Source organism: Haemaphysalis longicornis, unplaced genomic scaffold (assembly GCF_048455015.1).
Source record: "Haemaphysalis longicornis isolate Haplotype H1 unplaced genomic scaffold, Haemaphysalis longicornis Haplotype H1 scaffold_10, whole genome shotgun sequence".
NCBI classification, from domain to species: domain Eukaryota; kingdom Metazoa; phylum Arthropoda; class Arachnida; order Ixodida; family Ixodidae; genus Haemaphysalis; species Haemaphysalis longicornis.
Window position 1 is genome coordinate 117,802,581 of NW_027526204.1, and position 11,670 is coordinate 117,814,250.

General features: G+C 45.8%; 1 long non-coding RNA gene across 1 annotated transcript in view; it reads right to left on the reverse strand.

The window, feature by feature from the left end:
• LOC144157927 (uncharacterized) overlaps window positions 1-11,247 on the reverse strand; it is a 50,865-nt gene extending 39,618 nt beyond the window's left edge. Inside the window, exon 1 of the long non-coding RNA XR_013319907.1 lies at window positions 11,116-11,247. This is a non-coding gene — a long non-coding RNA (uncharacterized LOC144157927). The remainder of the gene's footprint in view (window positions 1-11,115) is intronic.
• Between the last annotated feature and the right edge of the window lie 423 nt (window positions 11,248-11,670).

Sequence of the window (11,670 nt, forward strand, 5' to 3'; positions counted from 1 at the left end):
CATTGGCGCATATTCATTGAGTGATTAGTCAGAAGTTCAGGAAAATAAAGGTAGGCCACCCTGCACCGATAACATCAGCGCCACAGAAGACTGCGCAAAGGGAAATAAGTTTGACCAACCTTGATTGGAAAATTACAAGCTCCAATCCACGCTGTGAAGGTGGTTAGAAAGCAAAGATTTTAACGACACCCCAAACAATTGCCCGTGCGACGTCCCTTGAATTCACACACGTGGCTGTACAAAGAGTGAAACAGAGAATCTGCCAGCCGGTACCTAGAATTCACAGGGGAAGGCGTCCCGAACGCCGCAGCAGCGACGGCCACGGACGGGCTAGAGCGGTGGACGACGCAGCCGCTGTAGCCTTGGCGGTGAGTCGGAAGTGAGTGAAAACGGAGATTAGCGTCTTTCGAAGGGTGAGACTTGGGGCTACACCACTACAACACCAGCGCAGACACCAAAACATTTTGGTATGTGAGCTTAGTGATTCCCATTTATACCGATTTAAACTGGTTAGTTTAGCAAGTCTGAGATATGCGAGAAAGCCGAGAGAGCTTTTACGATCCCTATATATCAGAACCAGTTGCTCCTTTCGCCTATTGTAATACCTATAAAAACACAACCGAATTGGAATTCACCAAGTTAGCAAACGGAGTCCCATTCGTGGCAAGCACTGCGCAAAAGGTAGCCTTTCTCTGGTGGCCAAATGTCTGCATATCGTTTCTGTATTTTGTTTTCCCGTCCTGCAAACCAATCCTTAACGTATGTTAGCCGTACCACCACTTAATTGCGCGGGTTCGGATTACCGAGGACTTGCTGTTGAACAAGTTAATCCAGCCGTGCGAAGGAAGCTCGCAATGGGCGCGAATGTGCTTCAAAAGAGGCCCAAAACAACCGCCGCTGAAGTAGAATACAAAGCCGACGGCCTGGGTTCCGCCGTCGCGCCCGCCGGGCTGAGCAGGCTCCGGCGCGCGGGTACGCTGGATTCACCGGTACAACGCCACGCCATGTAGAGTGTGCTCCGTGAATGAAACCCTCCGCCTCCCCCCACACTCCCGCCCCCACTTCTGATCAAGAGGTCCATGAGTCAAGAGGTCCAACGAGACAAGAGGTGCAATAGTCCCGTGACAGCCGAGTCAAGAGGTAAAACGAGTCAAAAGGTCCAATTTGGGTCAGGAGGTACAACACGTCAACAGGTCCAACGCGTCGAAAGTTCCAACGCGTCAAGAGGTCCAACGCGTCAAGAGGTCCAACGAGCCTTGCCTTTTTTGTCTTCATTTATAACTTACCCTCAGCCGTTCTTAATACAGTAATCCCTCGTTATAATGAAGCCAGCGGGACGGCCAAAAATTTCGTTATAAGCAGTGCTTCGATACAAGTGACAACGCGATAAAAGCTAAATCATTTGAGCTTTAATTGCCCCACAGCTGCAAGGAATCGAAGTACAATGTATTCAGTGAAGTGAAAACTTTATTCAGGTGCAAAAATGGCAGGGATTGGCAGTGGCGGTGGCCACTTTTATAGAAGGGGTGCGGGCGTCACGGAATGTTACGCGGGTTTCGCACTGGAAAGCGCCGCAAGCGCAGTTGCCCGATTTTGAGGTTGTGTTTGTTGAGGTGAAAAAATGATTAACCGCTCATTTGTTGGTACACAGCGCAATCATGAAATCCGACCGGTTTTGCAATAGGGACTTTGCATGATCACTGGGCCATTTTTCCCCGTGCTGTGCAGCCGTTAAGCTTGCGACACAAGAGTTTTTTGGTGCCGTGTTGTCGACTACACTGCTGAATTGATGGGATGAGCGTCGGTGTTCGCGCACCATCTCGTCCATGTCATTGACCAATGTCTAGGAACAAAATTCAATGGCCCCACCGCGCATTTGGATCCTTTGTGTAGTGTTCGATGGGCGGAATTGAGCATGACAGGCACAAAAAAACCGCCCGGGAAACACCAGCTTGCGTTGACCCGCCACGTTGACAGCCTGACTCGCCGCTGAGTCGCCGCTGCTTGGCGACGCCTCCGCTCGCTACTTCGCTTTAAGCGAGTGAAGCTTTTCGTTCGCTTCGAGTAATGCGGCCTAAAATGCATGTGTTTGAGTTAGGACCTCAAGAAATTTCGAATAAAGCGATATTTCGACTAAGGCGCTTTCGTTATACCGAGGGATTACTGTACATTAACCCCTTCAGCTCATTTTATAAAATGGCGGGATCCAATAAAATCTCGTAGTAATAATTGGTTGTTTTAAGGAGTAGGGAAACGAAATTTCAAAGCTGAGATAACCACGTAAAATGCTTCTTTTTTTATCAGGAGACACCTCCCAGCAAGTTCCAACAGTAGCCGTTCCATATGACATATTTTAAATCCATTTTAATCTCTGCCCGCACGAGAAAGCCCAGAGCGGGCCGCCATGACATCATCTGCTACTTGCCCCAAAGTGGCGACGTCGGGGCTCCCTTGACTTAGCCGACGCGCTTGCTGCGGTTGGCGCGCGCTGCTACACCGTGTGTACAAGTCATGGTTTTGGGGCCGACGTCGTGGTGCCCAGGCGCGCAGAGATGGTGAAGCGCTCGGCCGGTCTGGGCGAGCGCGTGCGTTCGCTCGCGCGCGCGTCCAGACCCGCAGCGGTGCGACAAGAATGGTGACGTCAAGTGGTCTTTCCTGTCATGACAGCCACTCGTCGTTCGTTTTGTGAGACCGAAAGTAACACGAAAAAACGATGCCGTAAATGAGTGTTTAGGCTGCTATCGACCGTCTAATGTGGGCTAATCCATAGGAGCGAAAAAAAAAACGTAACACGAAAATTTCGTGTCAGTACACCTTGGAGTTATGCGGGTCTATATTGCGATGAATGGCTGCTTGTGATGGGTACTGTCTGTTCTAGCTATATTTATTATTCTGTACTATACGACTACTATATGGTTATTGGCAAAACGTAGACCGACTGCTTTTCTGACTGCGCGGTTATATTGCTAATAACGGCTCCTGGTGACGATTACAGACGGCTAGAGTGACATATTTTGTACTTTTAGAATTTACGGTCGGTGTTCCAGTCTACGCGTTCTACGACACATACTATAGCAATTCTATAAATTTGTACTTCAGCATCTCACGTATAGCCTTCCCTTTTAGTATCTCAGTACTGTTAATCATCAGTACTTCCTTGCGTAACTTTGACAAGTCCTGGTTTCTCGTGTGATCTGTTTTTTTAGTCGTGACTAGTGATCCGAGCTCCTCTGAAAGGTTGCCGAATGCTGTAGTCCCCAAACTTATTTAATCTTCTTTCAACGTGTAGCACGATATACGCGTTTCTTCGTCCCTGTCAAGTAAAATAATTCAGCTTCCATCTAGCAAGTTCCCAACGCCGACACACCCCGTCAATTAGCTACTCTTTACGCGCTATGCTAATTATTTTACTCGAGAAAGGTGTAATTAGGAATGTTTACTGAGGCAGAATGGCACAGTTACGGGAACCATTTATTGAACAGTTGAATGATATTAAAATGGAATGACATGTCGGAAAAAATCAAGTACACAAAAGTTGAAGAGGCGCCCTACAAAGTGACGTGCACGGTCAGGCGTCGTCGATTAAAATGTAGCGGTGTTTGCCCGGTGAGCATCTAGTTTTCAGCGTTATTATATCCTGAAGAATCAAATTGGATCGGAAACATTGTTCATCAAAAAGACGTGATATATCAAAATGGGGAAACCATATTCATAAAACACGCGCAATAAACAGAGGAAACCTCGGCTCAGCTCTAAAAAGCTAAAATAGCTTGGCGCGGCCAGGCGCTGGTAAAAAAAAGGCAAGACATGCTCGCGGCAATATATACACAACCTATACACAATTATATACACTCAAAACTTTAATACACAGAGGCGTTATAATTTCAACTGGTACACAATTATATACATACAGAACTTTTATACACAGACGCGTTATACTTTCAACTTTTCGTAATAACACCGCGACTCGAAGCCCAAACGTGGCCGTGATTTGTAGCGGTGATTTGTTACAGCTTGGACCTCTACTCGTTGGACCTTTTGACTCGCCTCAGCCGCGTCAAGAAGTCCACGGGGGGTCAAGAAGTACAACGAGACAAGAGGTCCAACGAGTAAAGAGATCCAATATTGGTCCTTTTGACGCGTTAGGCCTCTTGACTCTTTGGACCTCTTGACACGAAATCCTCGCCCCTCCCCTCCCCCACCCTCCCCCCCACTGCCGCCGCCGCCTCTGCCGCCGCCTCCACCGCGTTGGGAGCTTCTTGTGCCGCACGCCACGAAAAAACCGTTGTTTGGTAGAGCTAAAAAGCTTTGCTTTAAAATGCAGGGCAAATGGTTTCCCTCCTAACAGCTGTATGCCCGGACGGTCTTGACGTTGCGAAGGCCTTTGACAACGTTGAACACACTGGTATACTTAACAACCTTCAATGCTTTAACGCGGAGAGATAATGTATAACTACATCAATAATTTTGTTACTAACAGGAAAGCAAATGTATCAATTTGCCAAAGCTCACTTGGTGGCATAAGCCTTGTAAATTGAGGTACTTTTCTAGGACCAGCTCTATCCAGCATTTTGTTTTTAACATCGCCATGATTGGGCTTTCTGAACGCCTCGAAAAAATATACAATCTAAATCGCAGCATCTATGCGGAAGACGTGGCCCTCTGAATAGCAAGAGGCAACGATGGCCAAATGGAGGAAGCTTTGCAAACCACAGTGGATAAAACTGAAGACTATCCCTCGGGCAGGAGCCTGAGATGTTAGGCGGTAAAGTCTGAAATGTTCGTCCTTCACACGCCAGGGTCAAAGATTAGTGATCGGAAGTCGACAGTCCGGATTAAAGCAGGCGGAAAGGAAATACAAAGAGTGCAAACTACCCGCATACTGGGCCTATGACTTCGAGCCAGCCGCAGAAATAATGAGACAATAACTACTTTAGACTGGAGTGCACAACAAACTAGTAGGCGAATTCGCAGAATGGCCAACCAGAACTCAGGTATGAGAGAATCCAACCTCCTCCGACTTGTTCAAGCGTTTGTGATCGGCAGCATCACGTACGGAATGCCATATTTAAAGCTAATCGATGTCGAGAAAGACAAGCTAGACGCGCTCATCAGAAAAAGCACCGAAACTGCCGCAGGACTTCAAATGTGTGCGTCTACAGACAAGCTCATAATGCTAGGCGTCTCCACCACCATAGAGGAGCTGGTCGAGGCGGCAAGCAGTGCACAGCACCAAAGAATGTTGTCACCCAAGACGGGCAGACATATCTTGAGCAAACTCGGTATCCCCTATGAAACCCCAGCTGACCCGTAAGAACATATTTCCCTGGACATCAAAAACAATATCCGAATCCCTCACCTTCCAAAGAACATTACCACAGCGTTTCATGAAGATAGGTGACATAGGAGGACCGAAGCGCTACAGAGGAAGTACTGAGGACGATGCGATGTACTATACGCTGATGCTGTGGAATACCATCGTAGACAAGGCAAGATTAGGGTTGCGTCCGATGAGAACATGGCCATACGCGCATGCTGCACGATCAGAAATGGGTCGGTCACAACGGCGGAAGTGGCGATAGCGCTGGCAGCTGCGTCCAAAAATGCCGATGTGACTATCTGCAATTCCAAACCCGCTATTAACAGTCATAACAGAGGACTAATATCAGCTGAAGCGGTTAAAATCCTTCAAAACCCGAACGAACCATTAAGTTTTACTAATCTGGACCCCGGCCAATCAGGGTCTGAGGGTAATGGAGGAGCAAACAAGCTCACCCGAGGGCTCGCTTTCTAGGCTACCTCAGGCAGCCCTTCCGCAGATCTCACATCGTATGAAAAAGACGGGATGCTCACCGACCAAGATACAACGCAATATTATAGATTAACAAGAAAAGAATACTCAGGCGTGGATCGCAACCGCAGCAAAAAGGAAAAGGCAATCTGGCAAAAATTACAAATTGGAACCTACCCAATTCTGCTACTGCTTAGTAAACTCTACCCAGGTCAATTGGAACCCAAATGCAAACATTGCATAAGCCTGGGGAGCATGGTCCACATGATCTGGACGTGCCCACAGATGTCAGACAGCACACACAACAAGGACACTAGGGAGGCTTTGATTCTCAGCTCAGACCTAGAAGCCCAACGGAAGATCTTACTCAAGCTCAGGCAGCCGCCAGGGTCCACAGAATACTGGCCGACTCCTAGCGAGGATTTAAAAAAAAACCATTAATTGATACTGAATAAACGTTTTTCGTCATCATCATTGTCTCCGCTTGCTGGAGCAGGACTACTGCTGTAAATCAGTTTACAAATACGGGAAAAGGGTGATAGTGCGGTGAAATATAGCGCGGGAGTCGTCGTCGGCGTGCCGTTATTCCTGAGATACTAAGCCATTCTGCGCGACCCGACCTCGGAGGCAGGGTGTTGAAACGAAAGTTTTTTTTTGTCCCGGCTTCCGTTTTGTTCCATGAATAAATGGTCCGTTCCAGTTCAGCTCCGGGAGAAAAAGAACATTGGTTCGTAACGGTTCTTTCCGGTTCGCGTTTGTGCGAAAGAAAAATTGAGAATGATGAAGTTATGTTAAAAAACGTAGACAATTTCATAATTAGATTTAGAAATATTAAGTGACACTTAATAATTGCTTGTAAAAATGGACGTTCAATAGCTCAACTGCCCACTCGAATAAATCACAGAACGCAAGGGAACTCCTTGTCGTATACCCCTTAATGGCGCCGGTGAGAGTGGCTCTCCGGGCTTTTATCCTGGTTCTATCCTGGGTGGGATCCGAACCCACGACCTGGGCGGGCATTTTTTCACCACTTTCTTTCTGACTGAAAAAAAATCTTCATCAGTTTCTATGACCTACCGCATTCCCCCCTTTGTTTTCGGAGGTTTTCTTGACTGCCAACCCGTATTCTGTCTCATTTCACAGAGCTCCTCATTTCCCATTTTCTGATTCGCTACATGCATACGAGGGCCTCTGCTCTGGCAGTCTTGGTGACAAAAGTTGCCTAAGAGGATTCAATGCAGGTCGACCACTCTCGACATGTCGTAGACACTCGAGTCACGGCCCGGGGGTTAAAAAAAAGTTCCATCTAGAGAAATCGGCACATGGGCACCTTTCGATATCAGTTGTGGGGCGTAAACATGTTAACGACAAGGCTCTGTGAGGGGCGGAAAGCGTGTCCCGAGTGAATTCGTGCGCCAGCAAAGCCCCAACGGCAGCTAAGCGCCACAAGCGAGAACTACACCATCCTGGCTGTGCGGGTACGCCATAAAACATCCCCCTCGCGAAGGGCACGATCAAATGCAGAGCATTTCCGGGGGCGCACGACGTTAAGTTGTTTGCGTTACGGTAATGTTGTTGCACTTGGTGCTGTTGGTTGTTGTATTGTAATTAAATGAGGAGACGTAATTAAGTAGTCACGTGACATCATTCATTAGCAGGTGTGTATGATTATTATTCTTCTCTTCTCTCTCTTTTCTTCTCTGGCTGTTGTTGTTGCGTCGTCGACGTCTCGATGCCTCTGGCTGAGTTAGTCCCCCCATTCGAGGGAGTCGATGGAAGACGTTATTGTTCAAGTGTTCTCGTTCTTGCTGCTGCTGTTGGTGTTGTTGCACGACACCGAGGACGACGGCCTTGTGGTCGCTGAAGTGGACCGTCAAGGGATCGGGAAGCAACGGTCGAACGCGCAAGGTAGACGCAGACGGCGACGACGACACGAAGACGAGACCGATGCACGATCCGTGAATCGTCGTGGGCGTTCTGCTGTTGACGTCGTTGTGATCAGACACGCAGTCCAAACCGTGCAACTCTCTCATCCGCCTAACGAGTCAATCGCCCTTGCGAATGTCCACGTTAAAGTCACCCACCAGGATCAGGTGTTGAATGAGTCAAGGATATAAGACGCGTTCGTAGCCCTCCATTCTGTGTGGGCTTTGTGGCGCAGTGGGTAGAGCACCACGTACCTTGCGTTCCGCCCGCAGGGTCGTGGGATCGAAACCAGGCGCCGGCAAGTATTATTTTTTTATATAGTATAGGGGGAGGGGTGCGGACTACCACGGACAACTAGAACGGGTGACATCGTGAGTTAAATAAATGCTCTGCATTTAAAAGGTCCCCTTCACCACGAGTAGTCCGAGTGGCGCTGGCTACCACCCCCAAGTGCAGAAAGCGAAAAATACCTTAACATAAATACCCAAGAGGGTGGTGGGGAAACAGCCCCGCCGGTAACGTAGTGTTTATCTCACAAGACCGGTATTCTGGAGGTCGTGGGTTCGGATCCCACCCGGCGGCGTATTTTCACCACTTTCTTTCAGACTCAAAAAATTCTTCATATCTTTCTATGACCTACCGCATTCCCCCTTTGCTCTCCGAGGTTTTCTTTACTGCCAACTCTTATTCTGTCCTAATTCACAGAGCCCGTTATTTCCCATTTTCTTTTTCGCACGACGACACGAGGACGAACGAATGAATGGCGTACGCTGTGACGCGAATTCCTCGCGTGGAGCAAGTTTTGCCACAATACGGTGAACGCTGCAGTGTTTTTGTCGCCAATGTTGATCAATCACCCTAAGTGGGTGTGCATAGCTTGATGAACGTGCGCTCGAGGTACGCGTGCACGAGCGCTCGGCCTTCACCCTAGTTTTCGACGCGCAGGAACCCCGAACTTACGGCGAGTAACTGCAGCTCCGCTGAAAAACTATAAAAAACGGCGAACCTTTTAACACCCTGTATTTTAAAAAAATGCAGGTATGGCGAAACTAACTCTTTTATTCCTGTAATGGCGTAAAGGAAGACAAGTGGTAGGAAAAAATTTTGAAAACCAAGAAATAAGAATTGTAGGAATTTCCGCAAAAATATACTAATAAAATAAAAAATATGCATCTTAAAATTCTCCCCCCGACAGCCAAGAATAAGCGAAAAAGGTCCGCAAATAAGCACTTGAAAAACGAATAAAAATAGCGACAAAGGTGAACAGTTTAAGGTCCTGCATTGTAACAAAAATGCAGGGGGCAGAAGTAACAATTTTAAACGTTATAATTGCTTAAATGAAGATAATTGGTCAGGCGGAATTTTGAAAAAAGGAAAATAACAAAAATGAAAAAAAATTAACAAGAGTGATTGGACAAATCAAAATATCCATCTTGCACATCTCCACCCTAAACCTAAGAATAAACAAGGACGTCTGCAAAAAACGTTAACAATAAAAAATAAAAATTACGTTGTGTCTATCATCCAGGACCCCTTGAGAATACCGTGAGAAATTTTTCACGGCCGTGGCCTCCCATTGGCTAAGCATGCTACGCGCAGATTCTATGGTATAAATATTCCCTACAAAGCCGTGTTTGCAGCGGCCCCACTAAAGGTATGGTGTTTCACTTGGATTTAAACGAAAAGCCTCAGGTTCGACTTCGACAATAGGATGTTTTTTTTTGTCTTTTAGAACTTTTCGGTCATGGTGAGTTTGTTCCTATATCTTTCTACTCTGGTTTTTACTATATCAAGGAATCGACGCACAGGACTTCTAGAATGGTTTGAATTACGCTTAACATAGGTTGTGTTCTGTGTCGTTCAGCTAGGTTAGATTCGGTGTGTTGCAGTTCGGCTGGATTTTGGTAGGTTACGACGCGTTCAGTCAGGTTACGCTATGTTCAGGGAGGTTATGTTAGGTTATGTTACGTTGGGACGTAATATTATTCAGCAAATTTTAGGCGAGCCAGCCTGCCGTGAGAATTTACTGTAGGTAATTCTGACGGCTACCGCGAGATTAGGCGCATCCGAAATATTATTAAAGAAGGCGAAAAACCTTGTGAAGTCCTGCATATCGACAGAAATACAGATCTGGTGGAAGCTTCATCATCCGGCAGAATTTGGTAAAAAGAAGACTTAGAAAAATATATAAAAAATTTTCACCAAAACGATCTGAAAATATACAACGTATGCATCTCGTACATCTCCACAGAAAACCGAAGAATAAAAAGAATATTCTTCAGAAAAAACGTTTTGAATAGCAGTAATCAGATATCGTAAACGAAAAAACTTCCTCGCTATAATGGTATATATTCACATCATTGGTAAACAGAAACAAAAGAAAACTTAAAAAGAAATTAATGCTCCAACGTCTTTCGCATTTCATAGCCATTATTGGCTGTAAAAAATTCACATTCCCGACCCGCGGCATAAGTATGCTATGCATTCATACACAATTCTCTGAGTTTCTCTTGATTTGTTTCAAGCAACAATGTTTCCTTGACCTTTTAAAAAAGAAACACGCCAGTAAGTGAAAAACTCGGAAAAATAATGAAAAAATTTTTGTTGCATTAAAAGGGGCCTGTAACGGGGCGTATTTGGGATGGTCATGCCTAGTTTTCTGACGTTATATCAGCTATTCCAAATGAAAGAATGGGATTTCTGGCAAAGCCAAAGGACGGGAGATACACCTAGCGCCCCGGCGCAGCATTGCGTTTGACGCTACCATGAATTATTACACAGACGAGTTGAACAATTTCCCCATTCATTACATTTATCACCAGTCCTGTGCTTGATAATCTTTGTGTAATTAGGCTTCCATATATTTATGCCAAACCATCTTGCTCAACTAATTAAGGTTTTCTAATGAATTAGTGGAGCAAGATTTCAGTGGAGAAAACTAATTAAGACTTTCTCGTCAACTACCGCAGTTACGCAAGAGCAACTCATAACAACTGCTGTCAGTGCAAGAAACGCAACATACACACGCAACAATCGCGTTTATTATCACCCGGAGAAATGTTTCAGTACAAGTGCAACCATAAACAATCGTTGCAGCTTGCAAGGTTTTTAACTGGTCACAGCATGTTTAAAAAGCTGTATTTTGATCATTTGGCGCAGTAGTAGTTAGTCTTGTACGGAGAGGTAATTGTTGCCTGTTGCTGTTTACCCGATTAACCACGAAGCACACAGTAGACTAATCATCATTATAACACGGGACTAGAGGCTCCCGCAGGGGCCATAAAGCATGTTCCCCGAGAACAGCTTTTGAGATGCTGGTAACATACGGATAACGCAACTGTTAAGTTTTTAGAGCAGTTACCCCAAATATGTGAAACTGCCAGAAAACATGTACTTACGCACAAATGGTTTCATGATCCGCGTAGTAAAATATTATATCCAGCAGCAGAATAAATCCGAGCGCTCTATATGCTGGATATAGCATGTTTACCTGTGGAGGGTACTTGGTCACTGTCTTGTACTTTTTATGAACTACACGAACCTGGTCTCGAGGACGGCGGTGAAAGCCCTATACGTCGGGTGGCGACAGTGATTCTTACTTTGCAAACAAAAGAGAATGCTGTGTTTGCTTTTTTAAAAAAGGGTTCCATTTTTGGAACGGTCACACCTGCTGACTCGCTTTCCTTTTGGTATTGCTTTTCTTATGACCCCTTTTATTCATTTTGCGTTTGCTGGGAAATGTATGGTTTTTAGCATGGCTCCCTATAGTCTGAGAAAACGATTATATATATATATATATATATATAAATATTTGTTGGTAAGGCATTCGAGATCTAATCGAAAGGCGTGGGTTCGGTCCCCACTCTGGGCGCGTGTTTTTTTTTTCTTTCTTTCTACTTAAATTAATAACAAAATATAACTTCACTCACGGTCAAAAAATAGTCTAACCATTC